The sequence below is a fragment of the Triturus cristatus genome, chromosome 6, assembly GCF_964204655.1.
Source record: "Triturus cristatus chromosome 6, aTriCri1.1, whole genome shotgun sequence".
Lineage (NCBI taxonomy): Eukaryota > Metazoa > Chordata > Amphibia > Caudata > Salamandridae > Triturus > Triturus cristatus.
The window spans coordinates 1,289,840,736-1,289,858,905 of record NC_140589.1 but is presented as its reverse complement, the minus strand read 5'-3'; positions in this window follow the sequence as shown (position 1 = coordinate 1,289,858,905).

Genomic DNA, 18,170 nt, shown 5'->3' with positions numbered 1-18,170 from the left:
GACCCCATAGTGGACAATCATCACCAATGTTATCTGATAGAAACTAAGTGGATTGTTTTAAACATAAAGCATTGTGGTGAATTTGAATCTGGAAATTTAATTCCACCATTCTATTTATCCTTTTTTTAACTTCAGTAAGGACATACGTGGTTTCCCTTTATTACACAAAAACATGTGAGTAAGGAATTAATTTTCTTGAAGAAGTACAATTATATATTTTTTGAATTGTAGAAAGAGCAAATAAAACAACAGGGACCAACATCATTATAGTAGATTCAAGATGGCCCTACCAGGAAATAAATAATGTGTCCCATCTTGTTAAGCTTAGCTTAGTAATAGTTTCTTGTAAGCTCGTTTTGACCATATCTTTCAAAGAATTAAATAACCAGAGCCCAAAATGTATAATTTTGTGTGGGCTCCAACAAAAACCAGAAGATAATTTGATCTGATTTTCACCATAAATGAAACCTTGTATGTAAATATTATTTCTCATTTTAGATAAAAAAAAAGGTTAAAAGGCCAATATAAAGACTATAAGAGATTTAGAACACCCTTGCCAAACTCCTCTACTTAACTTAAAAGGTGGGGGAATTAAACCATTAACAAATATAGAAGCTTGTGGTGAGGAATAAAAAAGTGATATTAAACTGATATTTTTGGGACCAAAGCCAAGCTAATTCAACACCTGAAAGTTAAAAAGGCCAATTGATATGATCAAAAGCTTTTTTTTATTAAGTGCAACTGCTGCTGAAGAATGCCTGTAACTATTTAATTTGCTTAAAATATCAAAACATAACCATGTATTATCAGAGTTAAAACTTTAACAAAACGAGATTGTTCTCATTTTAACCGATCTGGCAGGAGTGGATCTAACAAAAAGAAATATTTTTTGCGAACAGTTTATAATCAATATTAACCAGGGACATTGATCTATAATTCTTACAGAATCTAGGATCTCTATCTTTTGCATCTTGAAGGGTATCCTGAGCTCTTCCTGTTTTTGAAAAGTCATTAAAGAAACCATGTAATTCTGTGATTAAAATGTGAGAGAAAATGAATAGAATGTAATTGAAAACCCATCTGGACCTGCTGCTGTGCCTTTTAATTAAAAGAATCACTTTAGTAATCTCTTCACAAAGAATATCTATTTTCAATGAATGGAAATTCATACCCTTCCCAGTTTTTGGTTGTATGGAGGAAAGATATTCCACAATTCGGTCATGTTGAGGTATAAGTTGGGGAGTGTATAAAGTATTATAAAATAGGGCAAATTAATTTAGAACATCATCATTCTTAAATATAGGATCTTTATCATTCGTTATAATAAATTCCTCCTTACTTCTTTCTTTTTTAATTTTGAGAAGGTTTGCCAAATGTTTTCCAACTTTATTCTGTCTCCCGTAATATTTTACACTGTACATTCGAAGATGAGAAGAAGCATTTTCTGTGGAAATGTTATTAAATTAGAATTTGGCGTTTATAATTTCATCTTAGCATGGTTTGAAATTGGATGAATAATGCAGATGTTCTAATTTTTTTGTTTGCATTATATTATATAATTCTCTCTTTTGCCTTCTTCTTTAATTTGATACATGGGTGATTATGAAATCAATTGCTGCCACCTGAAGGAGTCCCAAACTACTTGCATAGAAGCATCACAAGTAGAGTTAAGATTGAAGAATTTAATAGCAATATTCTGATAGGCATGTGTGAAGGATTCATCCATTAAAAGAAAATTGTTAAATCTCCATTGTCTGTTTGTATTCAGAGCACATTAGAAATCAAGGTCAATACTGGTAGGAGCATGATCGAATATTAAAATCATTCCAATCTCAGCATTGTTTAAGTTTGTAATATATGTTTTCATACAAATATATGATCCATTGTAGACTAGGATTTGTGAACGGGGAAAAAAGGTGTACTCACTTAAAGTAGAATTACACAATCTCAATGCATCAATGAGTGACCCCAGAGTTATTGGATTGACAAATTGTTTATGCATTTCACTTTGGATAAAAGTAAATCTAGAATTCCTTTAAAGAAATGGAACATATATATGGTTACATTCTCCACCAAGTATTAAATCTTCATAAGAATATTCCATTAGGTTTTGAGAAAGTTTAGACCAAAGGAATTGTCATTTTATGTTGGACCATGTACATTGAAAATAGTTAAAGCAACATTCGTAATAAGCATGTAACAGCCCCCATCTTCCCTCACCATCACTCTCTTAAGAAATATGTTGGAGGTCAAGATGTTTATCACATAGAATAATCACTCTGTTTAATTTTATGAACCTGGAGAGGTAAAATCATTGACCACCCAACACTTTTCAAGCATCAATGTATCTTTTTCATCAAGATGGGGCTCCTGCAGTAATGCAATGTTTGCTTTAAGATTAGCTAGATGAGTTAAACCTCTTTGTTGTCTTTTAATCTGAAAGACTAACAACCTGACATTCCCTGAACCTACTCTAAGTACACTACTGAAAGAATAATTTAAAACCTAGAAGGCTACATTTCAAAGAACTGATAAAGAGCAAAAATAAACATAAAACATATCCAGCATGAATAATGACATTGATAAAGAAAGCAAAGTATAAATAGATAGCAAAAAGGAGAGATTGTGAAAATAGATGATAAAGGGTAATAGAAAAGATAAAGAGAAGTAGTAAATGCAAGAAGAATGGCACATATAACAAATGAAACAAAATGTTGAAGGTGGTGAGGCCACATGATGAAGACGACATGCCTGTATTCCATGACAGTTCAGGATGTGACCATGTATGACAGAAAATAAAGGCACTGTGATAAAGGTTCAGACTGGAATAACCTGCCAGAACAAAGGAGAAAATAAATATTTGCATCAACATGTGTGTGAACAGAATTCATACAGCAATCGGTAAATAGCTTTCAGTCAATGCCCTCAGTTCGGTAGGATCTTCATATGTTGTAGTCTTGTTTTTATTTGTAACTTTGAAAAGAAATGGATGAAAAAGATCAGATCTGATTTTAAGCATTCTGGCAGCATTTCTAAAGATTGCTTTCATTATTCGGCATTAGCTTTAGCAATATCTTGAGAGAAAGATGAGTTAGGACCAGAGCACAAAACTTGCTTATTTGCCTTTGCAGCCATAATGACTTTGAGTAAGACAGGTTAATAACATCTCTGGGTCTGTTAGACGGTGAAGCAACGTGTGGTTTATGCCCTAACATATGTGCTCTTTGAATTTTTAAAGAAACTGATGATGGCAAATATAACACCTTAGGAATAATGGTTTGAAAAAACTGAATAGGATCACTCCCTAAATTCTAAGAATATTCCTCCTGATGGGAATTTTCCAAATCTCCACTTGTTTTTGAAGAAGTGATAATTGTGACAGCATTTTGTTGATCTTTGCATTAGAGTGCTCTAGGTTGCTCCCCCATTGCTCAATATCAGTCACTCTTTTTTTCAAAGTGAGTCCATTTGTCATTGAAAGTTTGTAATTTTTTATTAGTTTCTTCAATATATGGCTGCAAAGCTCTGATCTTTTTCAGGAGTAATTCCATTGAAATAAAGGAAGGTGTTTTGACTGGTGAAGGAGGATCAGTTTTAGGCTGCTTATGTGTAAAGTTGTGTAAAGTTGATAGGGTTTAGTGACACCAGATATAAGAGCTGGAGGTTTTTGCTGCTAGAGCCAATTTTGGTAACAAGGAAGGGGCATTTGCATTTGCATTTTGCTTGATATTATGAGGTTCTTCCACATTTTCAGGAGAAGATCCTTCTGAGTTTAAAGTACTTCCAGAAGATTGAAAAGAATAAGTAGTGTCCGTTAATTCTATTTGTCTGGTTTTGCCCATACAGTAACCTCTCAGAAAAAATGTGGGTAAAAATCTCAGAATTTGAAGAACCACTGGCTGTTAATGACAAATGATATCTCAGCTTGAACTAAAGTTATCTGAAAGTAATGCATAGAAACTTGCCGGTTTTAACAGTTCTCACTGAGCATGCGCCATCCACATGAATAAAGGTGTTTGTCAGTATGAAGTGTGACCCCTTTCAAAAGGTAAGAGGACTCTCCAGGAGCTGACTAATAAATTGCATTACTTTCTTTCCTAGTTGGTTTGTCAGTATAGAATTAAAGAAAGGGATGACTTACACTTTGTTATTCTCTAGTTTTGGTATGTAGAAAATAAATTCACTGCTGTCATTATCGAATTCATTCCCAGTTGTCACAGAGCTGAATCAGCAGGTAGCCCTCTTCTCTCAGCATCAAGCCATGCCCCCTCCCCAGACTAAGGCATTTTAATAGGTTGTTTCATTACATGGTTTTCATTTCACAAGAAAAACACAAATGTTGCATTATTTTGGAGAATGCTGTATGTGTATGTGATTGCTTTAAAGAGCTGATGACCTTCCACTCAGTGGCTACGTTTAAATTGAAATTGATACTATAAATAAAATTATATGATGAGTACTGGCAAGTATTTCAGAAATGTAGCCCTTTCCCTATAATGTTTGATTGTTGCAGGTCCCTACTTATATTTTAAAATGCTTCAGATATTGGTATAAGGTGCAGATGTCAATATGCCAATATCGACTTTGCATGATCCTGACTTAAATATTAACTCAGGGAAAATAGTATACTGCCCTTTAAGCTTGAGATAAGCAGATGGTGCCATGTAAAATATTGATTTTGGGAGACATGCTGCAACCCTCGGCAGATATTTTAATAATCATTGTGTCATATTTGTTTTGCACCAGTGGTGGAGCAAGCGTGTCAAGGAAGCAAGAGAACTATGCTTTCTTGACCTGAGGATGTTTTTAATGAACACTAAAAGTGGTGCAGGCAAGTTAATTGCTCTTAGACTAATGACATGAAGAAATGTTTTGGTATGATACGTAGCAGCAGATTTAACAAGACTTTGCACAACAGCAAAGTTTTGCAAAACTGATGACAAGTTGCACAAAGTCTTTATAAAATATTTACTTTCCAGTGCAAAAACGGCTTGTAAATTGTCATTAAAAAAGCACAAATAGCGCGTTGTGCTGCTGTGCACTACTCTGCATCAAGAGGTTGCTCTATGGTTGGTACTTGGGCATTCCAGTGTTATCACCAGACCCAAAGCCACATGTACAAAGATTGTCAGACCTAGCTTTGTGTAAAAAAAATGCTGCATCTTTGAGGGAGGTTCAAAGTCACAGAACAATTTTAATTTCTTCAAACATTTCACTAATTGCACTTGTGCTACACAGTAAAGCAAGATTGTCTGATGAATTACTGACAAAAATATTGATGATTAAACTTTCAGTAAAAAATATAGAGACCATAAATATCAAATGTATATAATTTGTATTTGATTATGCTGAACTTAAAGGTCCTGTGTGATGATATGGTTGCTTTGCCCATGAACTATTGATTCATCTGAAATGACACCCCCCCAAAGCCTGGAGATCAGAGAAAATGATCCATTGGACACCAATGGATCAGCATTGTCTAGCAGGGCACTCTTAAGTCAGGACAGGGAGGCCTGACTGAGTGTCAGAGGTCCTGTGAAGAATAATTTGACCCCTGTAATCAAACCAATGGAGGTATGGAATTTTCTGTCCTGGAATGTAGCAGGTCTCCAGTCAAACTTGATAGATTGGGACTGGGGATTACTTATTGTATCCTTTCATCTATGCCTATTCGAAGAAACTGAGGGGCATATGGATGAAAGAGTTGCGTTGCCCTGGCAGCGCAATGGGGCGCAAGACCAACAAAACTCTTAAGTTAGATTTATTAAGCCACACAAAGCCACCATGCCTGGCCCAACGTGGCTTGATAAGCCTAGAGCAACACAACACTCTGCAAATCTCTACGCTGCATTACTCTGCCCCGGAGAGGCATTCATTGGGTGGTGAGGGGGCTCCTCCAGTATTGGCAGTAGGGCCTCTGTCATTTGAACCAGAAGTATAAAAGTATAACAGGGACCTGAAAGCGGGAAGAGATGCCCTCAGGTCAATGATAGGTGTCCTTACCGCATTTGTGAAACAATTGCATCCTACCAGAACAGTAGCTCCGTAGCCAAAATACCTGACTCAAACTCAGTCCCTGAGCTTATAGATATTCCCCTTGTTTTCCAAAAAGCAGAGCATGCTAGTGTACATAGAAGACCTGTAGATGAGGATTCCAGTAGGGGTCATTCAGGCAAATACGATGAGCCAATTTGTGGTTGCATGGGCTATTCTTACCCCAGAGAAATCAGTTGCTCCGTGGAATCCCTGGTCAGAAATACTTTAGATGGCAGCCCATGGCACAGGTGTCCCTTGCTCCCTCTGCACCTCGTAAAATCTGTATGGTCAACGTGACTAAAATCATTTTGTGGAAGAGGTGTGGCACAGCAGCCAGGGTGCCTGACTCTGAACCACGGGGTTCACAGTTTGATCACCGGTGGCAGGTTAGCCCAACACCATGTGACTCAGGGCAATAGCTCGCTTAATCTTCCTGACGGCCCCTAGCGCCGGGACACCACTCCGGAGGTAGCTGTGTGCTTTAAAAATGCTGGTATTTCATTTCATTTCATTTCACACCCTGGGTACGAGGGGTAGGATTCTCTTAGGAATAATGCAATCCATTGGATCTGTCATGTGAGATACTGCAGGTCTGTGATCAGGGAAGACATGATAAGGGCCAGGAGATGTGTGTTTCCTACTAACTCCACTGATTGTATTGAACTACTTCTGGCAGATGGGAACCTGGTTGAAAGCTTGGTAGCTCTGGACTGTAGGTCATGTCCCCCTGCAATGGCTGATATTCAATGTGAGTATCAACAAGTATCAAGCTTATTGGCCCTGCCCTTCATCCCAAAGCAGTTTGTCCAGGTCATGCTTCTGCCTTAGGTGAAAATGACTGACTTCAAAGTCGGAGTATTCCATATGATGGGGGGTCTCTTATTTTAGTCTCACCTACCCCTGCTTCCAGAGTCCCCTTGAAGGATCGGTTGTTAGTCAATGCTACTATTAGGGATTTTGTTTGGGGGGATATAACTACCATGATTGATTTGTTAAGCAGGATCCAGTAGAACTGTGAGGTGCTCCTCCGATTGTAGAAACAATGGGTAATTCAACCAATGCCGGCACCTCGGTAATAGACACCCATTTAGCTCTGAGCTTTCTTCCTCCCTTTACCCTTGAAACCTTACCCATGTCCTCACTAGTCTCATGGAATGAGGCAGGGGTGGCGTCCAAACTCACCCCTCCGCATTGGAATGATTTAATTGAAACCTTTGATATCTGCATGTTACAGAACACTTGAAGTTCAGAACCAGTATATGAGTCTGGGTATGCAAGTATTACCTTCCCACCACTTCCAACAAAGCTAGGCACCTTGCCTGCGGGTCTGTTGATATAAGTTAGCATAGTCCTCAGCTGTACAGTTTCTCAGCTACCTACCAATGTTTTGTTATGTTAAACATTTCTCATAAAGCGCACGTACACCAAATTGGTTTCATGGCGCTGCTCTAAGGGGTGCCGAGCCCTGGGACTTCACTCATATGCCTGTCTAAACAGCCATGTCTTGAGGAGCCTCCTAAAGCTCATAAGATCTGTATAGGATCTAATTTTGAGAGGAAGGGAGTTCTAGTATCTGGGACCTAGTACGGCAAACCTAGTTCCACCGAAGTGCTTCAGTTTAAAGGAGGAAGTAGATAAAAGAGGCATGTGAGCAGATTGCAGGTTGCACGTAGGTTTATACCTTAGGATGAGTGTGTCAACAAATTTAGGGCTCCTGCCATTCAGGGATTTAAAGATGAGACATCCCACCTTGAAGGCTGATCTCTAAGTTATGGGGAGCCAGTGCAGCTTCCTCATGAGGGGCTTGACATGTTGACGCCTGTTTTGCTGAAAAATCAGTCTGGCTGCCTGGTTCTGTACCAATTGTAGTTGATAAATAAGATCAGCTGGGATGCCAAAGTATAGAGAATTGGCGTAGTCTATGTGGGATATTACCATACCTAAGACAACCTGTATTTTAGCTTCCTGTGTAAGGAATCTACTGATTTTTCTTATTTTTCTCAGCTGGAAGAAACACACATTTGGGTCTTCATTATAAGATCACTGTTAATTGTTACCCTAAAACATTTGGCAGAGAAGGAAGGGGTGGGAGGCTGTCCTAATTCCTTTGGCCAAAAGAGAGAGCTCCAAGGGTTCAGTGATCCCCTTGTTAGGATCGCTTCCGTCTTGTCTGGATTAAGTTTCAAGAGGTTGCTATTCATCCAGTCGCGGATGAGTAGCATAGTCGTCTGAAATTTTTTAATGGATTCAGTGGAGTTACTGATGGAAAACATGAGTTGAAAGTTGTCTGCATAGTTGAAGGTGCACACTTTCCTTTCTTTCAGGACGAGGATCAGAGGGAGGAGGTATAGGTTAAACAGGTGAGGGGAAGATGAGGAACCCTGCGGGACTCCGCAAGTGGTCCTCATCTTGGGGGCTGTGAACTGGCCTATGCGGACCGCTTGAGATCGATTTCCTTGAAAAGAGCGCATCCATTTGAGAACTGAGCCCTGGATTCCTGCACTTCCGACACAATCGACCAGTATGTAGTGGTCGACCGAGTTGAATACTGTGGAGAGATCCAGCAGCACCAGAGCCTGCGGAGAGACCCTGTCAGCCTCCTTCTGAAGAGTGTCCAGCACTGTCAGTATGACTGACTCTGTGGAATGTGCTAGACGAAACCCTGCTTTATGGGGGTCAAGATATGCAGACTGTTCCAGAAAGGCAGAGAGACATCTGGCCACATGGGCTTCAAGTACCTTGGCCAGGTAAGGCAACAAGGATATAGGGCGGTAATTCATCAGAGTTCTAGGGTTAGCCCCTGACTTCTTCAGGAGGGGAATGACAATGGCCTCCTTGAAGGTCTCGGGAACATTGCCTTGGGACAATGACTCGTTCATGTGGGACAAGGCTGGGCCGGGGAGAGCAGAGAAGACTTCCCTTAAGCTCCAGGGGGGGGCAGTAGTCCCTGGTTGAGCCTGATTTTACTTTGGCCAACAGATCCAGAAATGCTTTGTGACTTATTATTGGGATCTGGTCAATAATGCAAAAGTTTATTGGCGAGGTCGGGCATCAATCAGGGGTGGAACATATGGGGATGCTAGCTTTAATAGCCTTAATTTTGTCAATGAAGAAGTGGTTCAAAGAGTTGCATAAGGCTTGAAAAGGCCTGGGTTTTAGTGTCACTCTGTCAGGGATGGACAGTTCATTAACTATCGAAAAAAATTCTTTGGACCGATTTGTAGAGGCCACAATTTTGGAAGCGAAATATGAATAGCTTTATAGTCATGTTTAAGCACAGCTAAATATATGCCATCTCTGTGCCTCTTGGCGTCAGGCTCGATGTATTTTCCTAAGGGGTGCATGTTGTTACTGGCTGCTAGTAGCCAGGCTGTTAAGTTTTCCTCACTATGGTTAAGAGATGCTTGGGCGGGCTGGACTGTGTTGGTCAATGTCTAGAGGAATTGACTTTTATTGGTGTTGTTCCAGCTCCTAGCTGCCCCACCATCAGAAGTGAGGGTTTTGGCCCTAGAGAGATTTTTGATTATAAATTTGATCAGTTGATGATCAGACCATGGGCAAGGAACAACCACCGGGTTAGACATAGTAAGGTTGGCTGTCCATACCTGCTCTAGTGTATGCCCTTTAATATGTGTAGCAACAGTCAATTGTTGATTAAGATTTAGCCTTGTAAGTAGGGGTGGGCGGAATTTGCGAAATTAACTTTCGCAAATTATCGCGAAAATGTTTAAAATTATCGCAAACAAGCGGAAATATCGCGAAGATGCGGAAGTTTTTTTCCGGCATGTTCGCGAGATTTTCTGCATGGTTGCGGGTCGCCAACTTACCCATGTGGTTGCTTGCGGGCGCGGCCATCTTGTTTTGAGTTTTCTCGCGGTGCATGATCGCGAGAAGAAAGACGTGATCGCGCGACGCATGACGTCACTGCGGGCGCAAACTGTCGCGAGACAGCGCAAATGGCTAAAAACAATACAACATCTCATGGAGAACGCGACCGGATCAAGAAAACTTGTCGGCGAACGCAGGGATTCAGGTAAGGCGATCGCGCGCGAGCGAGAATGTATTATTTTATAACGCGAGCAAGAAACAAATTATCGCCAAGCTGCGGAAACCGGAATTTTTGACATTTTCGCGCTCTCCGCGGAACGCCCAGGCCTACTTGTAAGTAGGTCAGTAAATTCAGCAGAATGAGGACCACCAATAATTAAAATCACAGATCAGTAAACTTTTTGTGTGATTTGTTATTAGGTGGGCTGCCTGTTTACCCAGACATTGTGGAAAAAGTGGCATGTTCTGGAGAGGCCTGTAGAGTAGTACACAAACCATGGGGGCAGAGTCAGATTTTAGTTTGATCACAAGATTGTCTACTGACGGTAGATCAAGAGGAGTTAGTGCAGTTAATTTTAAATTGTGGCGTATTATGGCTGCTACTCCTCCCACCACCTTCCCCTGAGGGTGGTTGGCTTGAGGAATATAGAAGTCACTAGGTAGTGCAGTTAAGATGTCAGGGTAGGATTCCTGTGATAGCCAGGTTTCTGATAACAAAAGGATGTCCGGTTGTTCAGACACCAACAAAAGGTATATGTCTATTTTGTGTTTTACCATGGAGCGGGTATTAAGGTATATGACAGATAACGCCTGACAACTGTTTCTGTCCTGTGTCTGGGTGTGTCCTGCAAGGTGGCCAGGGTGTGAGAGTTCAGGGAAAGAGGTTCTACTTTCCAAGATCCCATTCTTGACCAAGCCACTACCTGTGTGAGGATTCATTGAAAATGTCTACGAGTGATGCAGTTTCAGTTTAGCTGGTGAGTAGGTTGTGAATTGGGCATAGTGACTGGCCCCAGGCCCCATACGGCTGTGGACGAGCGCAGACAGCTTGCCTTTGGTGTGCCTTCGGCGCACTGCCAGGTCGTCCGCTGCGCACGTCTGCTGCGCTCCCGCGCTGCTATGGCATTTAATGGCTGTAGTCAGCCTTAGCTCCTCCCCCTCCTCAGTGATTGGCACACGATTGGGTGTAGCACCAGGAAGTGACCAGGGACGATTCAAGGACAATTGTGCAGTAGTGCGGTGAGTTTCCAAAATCACACCAAATTCAATACAACAATTTTAAAAAGCTAAAACAGCTAAAACATATTTTAAAAGTTTAGGTCACAGGTTCGATCCGCCAGGAAGTGGCACTTATCTTAGAGTGCGAATATCCCAGAGATTCCAGAAATTCGACTGATGGAGCACTCAGGCTCTATCATCAGAATGTATAATGTCTATACAAGAGGAACCGGGGGGTAGGCCATCACCTACTTTAAAAAAAACTTGAGGAGCTTTTAAATGAAAGAGATCCTATCCCCTATCATCATACTAGCTGGTGACTTTAATGCCACCTACTAACCCTTGAGCACGGATGATGTGTGTGGAGACAGGCAGGTAGATGAACTATGGTCAATTCCTTGTTTAGGTCTATCCCCATTTAAAAAATTGTTGCAAGTTGTGTTTCAATTCTAAGCCTTGAGTTTGGAGTTTGGGTTAAGGACTGCAAATGGTAGGATAAAATCAGATAGAATGGGAGCTAATATATTGGAATTGACCCATTTCTGCATGGTTATCCTCAAACTTTTTGCTTCTTCCTCCTATTTTTTCCTGACCTGTTTTTGTTGGCTATAGGACTAAGGGAACTTTACCACTGCTAATCAGTGCTAATGTGCATATGCTCTCTGTGAAAATTGTTATCATGATTGGTTATTCATGATTGGCATATTTGATTTACTGGTGAGCCCCTAGTGAAGTGATCTGAATATGCCAGGGCCTGTAAATCAAATGCTACTACTAGCGGGCCTGCAGCACTGATTGTGCTACCCACATGAGTAGCCATGAAGCTTGTAAAGGTATCTAAGACCTACCACTGCAGTGTATGGGTGCAGTTCTGAACTGCCATGTTGATCTGGCAAGTGCACCCACTAGCCAGGCCCTAACCTTCCCTTTTCTTATATGTAAGACACCCCTCAGATAGGCCCTTGTTACCCCCATGAACAGGGTTCAGTGTGTGTGAAAAGAAGGACATGTACTGGTGTGTGTGACATGTCCTGATAGTGAAATACTGCCAATTTAGTTTTTTACTATTGAAAGACTATCTGTCCCATAGGATAGTTTAGGAAATACGTTATAACATCTTACAAGTATACCTTACCATGGGGACAAGATAGAGGAAGAAAGTTTAGGCTCTCTGAACTTAATAACGCATCTTTTAGGAAGGCTTTTAAATTGTGTGTTTGAAAATGCCACTTTTAGAAAGTACAAAGAAACAGCTGGGTTCTACTCTGGGTAAACAAAATATAATCAAAAGTTGACCAAATTGCTTTCGGAAATGTGCACCCTGTGGGGAGGCTCTGCCCAGCCATCCAATTTGAAATGAAAAAAAGTCACTAAGACGTGCGTCTTAGACACGGGAAGCACTACTGTAATCCTCTACAATAATGTTATCTATTTGAGCAATTCGAAGTAGAAGATTTCAACAATGTGTAACAATAATTCAAAGACTGAATATAATCAATGTATAAACAAAATGAGCATGGCAAAATAAACGCTTGAACACTGTATCTTGCTCAGTCGGTTTAATGTTTAATGTTTAATGTTTAATGACTCAGTTTTGTGAAGAACATTTTGCTTTCATGACGCATTCCGTTTGAACATTAAACCGACTGAACAGGATACAGTGTTCAAGTGATTATTTCGCCATGGATATTTTGTTTATACATTGATTATATTTAGTCTTTGACTTGATGTTACACATTGTTGAAATCTTCTACTTCGTATTGTTCAAATAGATAACATTATTGAAGAGGATTACAGTAGTACATCCTATGTCTAAGATACACGCCTTAGTGATTTTTTTTCACTTTTAGAAAGTAGGCATTTTCTTGTTTAAACATTCTGTGTGCCTCTGCGTGGTTGTGGATTGACTGTCTGATTTTAGAGTGACAGGGTCTAGAGATGTGCATTCACTGTTGGTAGCAACTGGGGGGGATTGAGGTGTGCCATGCTCTTTCTGGATGACTTCTTTGCACAAATATGTCTCCAACCCCTGTGGTCATACTATGGTTTACTATGTTGTAAAGCGCTCCGATACCTTCGGGTCTGGTCAGCGCTATATAAAACTCCTAAATAAATAATAAATAAATAATAAATACTGCACAAGTGAGTAGATAACTTGTTTGGACTGGGCTCCGAGACTCATGGACAAAGAAAAACAAGGACACATTGGTTATAAGTAGTGGATCTTAAACCCCAGAACTTTAAATCACTTCTGGGCTCAAGAATAACCATTGCCAAGGAGAAGAGCTGTAGAACTGTGAGGAGGAGTACTGCCCCTTTGCTGTGTGATAGGTGGCATTCGCCTGCAGGTGCTGCTTCTGCAAAGGAAAGGACAAAGACTGGAACTTTGCTGAGAAACCTGCTTGGAGGACTGTTAGAAACGGGGTAGCTTGGCGCGGAGTGGGTAGGCTAAACTCAGGAGCAATGTGTAAAGCATCTGCGCAGCCCACACTCACAGGCGAATCACTAGGCACACTGCAAAAGTGACTACACACCAGGTTATGTAAAAATAGCCTTTGTATTATGAAAACACATTAGAATCATCGACACAGATACATATAACACCGTGCCAACTGGCACCAGGTAGCAATTTACAGGGGATTATGTACAGGGCAGCGAGAATTGGGCCGCTGCCAGAACCATCACAAGGCACAGGGGAAAAAGGGGAAACTATCAGCAATAAATGTGTAACAGCCAGTACCTACTGGCAAGACCATGCACTTAGCAACATTGCAATAAGTGTTGGGTAGAAACATAACGTATCATCACATTAGTCATAGGTCATAAAAACGTAATTAGTCATGAACCTGGAACATCCTAAGAAAACTTTAGGTCAGGCATAGAAATGCGTTATCCATAGTCATACTAGCATCTTATGGGCCTAAACAACACCTATGCATAACCTTAGGCATAAGAACCTCATTAGCATAAATGAATTAGACATAGAACCATTAGGCATAGTATAAAACATATTATGCATAACTTTAGGCATATTCATATTAGCATTGGCATCAACATGCGAACCTCGGGCATCTCATTATTGCGAACATTAGGGCAGAGCATTAGTCCTACACACATTAGCAAGACAGGGCATCATCTCCCATAATCATAAATCACCTTAGTGTTATGCATGGATCATGAGCATAAAGCATGAGCACCACCTTGGGCATATCATTAGGCATACCTCATTAGCATAAATCACATCATGCATAACACTAGGCCTAATCATATTAGCACAGGGCATATTTACATGAGTATGTAGGCATCATCATGAGTAAGCAGAAAACATTATGCATAACATCAGCATAGTAGTGCACCCATTGTAACACCAAACATTATTGCCAACTACACTGCAGATTAGTCTCTGGCGTCACTGTGCGTAGGGCGCCCCTCTCCTGGGACCCTCAAATTACCAATGCCCCAAACGTTGCAACTGCCCACTCTCCGCTGGTCAGTTGAGTACAGGAAAGTCAGCCCTGGTCTGTTGGAGTGTGGGAGTCCCTCTTCTGGGGCTCTCAAATTAACAATGCCCCAACTGGTGCAGCAGCCAGCAACTGAGGCACCGCTGTGCAGTCACAAGGACAGTGGCCCATTGGAGCCCTACTCGAGGACTCCGAACTTCAAAAATGCCCCCACGTTGCAATAGCTAGAGCCCAGCCCCACTCACCACTCCTTGGGGGCAGGGCAGGTGAATCTGCCGCCGGTTCCACCCTCCACCGTTGCTGCTCTCCTCCCGGCCCCACTGACCAAGCTAGTCTTTGCTGCAGTCACCGGGGCCCACTCCTCACCATTCACACAATCTCGGGGCTCTGGGCGGGTCCTCAGGTACTGACAGTGTGCCTCGGCCCGACCCGCCCTGGGGCTACTCCTGTTTTCACCTGGGCCGATCCTCTCGGACTCAGCAGCAAGCGGGGCTCTCTCTCCGGTTCACGAGAGCCCCGCTCTGGCAGGCATCACTTCCTCCTTCGGCTGCGTGGGGATAGGCGGCCTCGGCTGTCTCTTGCTCCGGATCCCGCCTCCAACCTCAGGCTTCCGGGTCGCCGCGAGCAGCGCGACGGCTCTTTTCTTGTTTTGGGCTCGGGTTGCGGCAGTGAATCTGGGCGATTTTAGAGTGCCGGGTGGGCTCCGGCTAAGAAGGCATCAATGCGGGGTGGGCTCCCGCTAAATTGGCATAAAGACCATGGGGTGGGCTCCCGCTGGTTTGAATAGCAAAAGGGCAGCACATACACGGTACCACCCGGTAAAATCGGCATAAAACGCAGTAGGTTCCCTAAGGGGTAAAAAAGGTAGATTTCCCGTATATATGGGGTATTGGACCTATATTATATTAGCATGATGCATCTATACGTATACTCCCTGTTTAATATATATGCTTTTGCTTTGAGGAAATTCGTTTTTCCTCCCTGTATATCTATTGCTAACAGAGTAGGCCGAGAACCATACAGACGCCATCTTCTGATCATATGGTTGAGCACGGGCCGTGATCACGTGTCAGGCCCCAGTTCATCTGAGTTACTGGTAGCAGCTGAAGTTAGGCTGTTTTTCTCGACTGTTCTAAGACTCAAGGTCGCATTTGGCTTTGGGGGCAATAAGCGCATTCCCGGAGGTGCCGTGCCTACATTCCCAGGCACCAAGACGAAATGGAGTCACCCCTCCTTACCTTTGTAATAGATAGTCAAGCCTTTGTACTGATCTGATGTGTGCCATATATGGTCCTTCCCTGGAGCTCAAGGGCCAACTGGTATTTTTCCTTTTACAGTGATTGTATGAGTTGAACCGAAAAGTATATAACCTCATGTTTGAATACGAGCCAACAGTCTTCTCGGCACACCTGATGGGTGAGGTTCGGACAGGCTCCTCTATAGAGTATTTTGTCTAATAAATGATTGAACCTTCTTCACTGCCAACTGACTGAATATTTGGTAATGGTATTGGGACTATTGGTAGGTATAGTCCTATAGCTCATTTTTATGGTACATCAGTTGGCGACTCCGCCGGGACTCTGTGACTGGGTCGTCCTCCCCGTAAACAGGTGGTAAGGACAAAGGGTGATTCTGGTCGAGCGGGTGGATGGAAAAAGGGTCCTTTGAAATTTAGCCATCTTTGGTATGAACTTACTCCGCTCTCGCGATCCGGGTATCCCCTGCAGCTAGTGACCCTTCACCGGAGTCCTACGGGCGTAACCCAGGAGTTGACTGTGTTGGTCCTCAGGAGTTGGCAGTGGAGAACACGCAATCGTACCTGTGTGCACCAGGTGAGTGGAATTGTCTTGATGTTCTTGGCATGCACTGTTGAGCAGTGCTTTTGAAGCAGTTAACTGCGTAAGTATTTGGTGGTCAGTGTACCATGGTGAATCTTGGGGGTCTGATGGGGCAGCATTGTGTTAGCTGCACGTACAGATGCTTCACTGACCTTTTGTGAATATTAGAGACGTTGATCGGACACCCGGTGTGGCACGTATGGTGCGCACCCGGGCGGACTGCTTTCAGAAAAGCCTGTGGCTGTAGCTGGGTAGCCTTGGGAACACATCTGAAGCAGTGCTAATGAAGCGGGCTTAGTCAAAATAGTCCCAAGAGTGAACCAGGAAGGCTGCAGGATGGTCTGTAGGTCGGTCTGTGGTTATATCTGTCTGATGGTTTCTTGGTAGTCTTTGGACTGCTTGATTTTGGTATCTGTCGGTCTAGGAATCTGAATTTGATTGATTCTCCACGAACAGGAGTCGACAGGCTCTGTTCTTTGTTTGAAAATACATCATTTTGAATATCTTTATATGTACATGTATATTATTGTCTTGTGTATGTTTGAATGAGCGTAAGATTGTATGTTTTGCGAATGTTTGAACATAGCCATGTTTGGAAGTTTATTTTTTATGATTAAATGAGGAAAGCATGACGACAATAACCATGCCGTCTTTTAGAAGATTGAGTTGTTTTGGATGTTGTTGTCGCCCTAATGATATGCGTTTAGCTGAAAGTCAACCTGCCCCGCCTGAGGGCAGCCCACGTTATGATATGTATGTAAAGCATGGTATTACACCTCTCTTGTTTAATACACTGTGGCACAAATACACTAAAGGTAATGTGGAATTACAATGGCCCTTAACCGGTTCTTTTGATGAGAAAAAGATACATTTTCTGCAGGATCGATTATTTTTTAAAAGTAGTCGACAGTCAATGTTTGACTCCCTAAGCCTGTGGCAGAAGGAAGCTAAGCGTAGACGTATATGCGTAAGGTGAAAGTCTGTAGGATGAAAGGAAATCAGACGATAACGCAGAAAGCTATAGCTTATGATAAAGCACGAACTGAACAAGAGATTGATTGTGCAGACAGATAATTTAGATTGCAAGTGGATAAGACCGATGTGGCTAGGACTGAAGTGGAAGATGAGATAGAGGATTTATTGGATACTCCTCCACCTCCACCTTAAGCTCCGCAGCGTGTATATCCTGTTGTCCCCCCGACTCTAGTACAGGCCCCTTCAGCTTCTGCCACTGTTGATTCCTCTTCCCTTGCCTCTCCGGGAATGTCCTCTGTTTTGTCTCCTACAGTGTCTGAGATGGCAACTTTATGGCCTGTTATACTGCCGTCTTCTGTTACGGCCACAGCTGTTTTGTCTCCCCCCACACCTTTCTGCGAGTACGACTCTATCTCCAGCTGTTTCTACTCCATTTCGTGCTCCGGGGGATCTTGACGCACAGAAGTTGTTTACCCGTTCGGCTGTAGAGCCGACTGAGAAACAGATGATTGCAGATCAGTCATCCCAGTGGATGCGACATCCTATTTACACTATTCCTGACATATGGAACACGCTTCGAGACTATGAGCATGTTATGCAGCAACACGCCTTGAAACACATGGCTGCATGTATCATTACTCTCTGGGAACAGTGTTTTCCAGGAGGGATGGCCCCCCAAGTGATGTATGACATCCGGGACAGGGCTCATAAGTCTGAACTTAGCCCGGAGGAAGTGTATAGAAATGTGGAGGTTTTAGTAAATTATCGCGAACGGATGCATTAAAAGTGTCCCTCGTGGAACTCTCAGCATCCT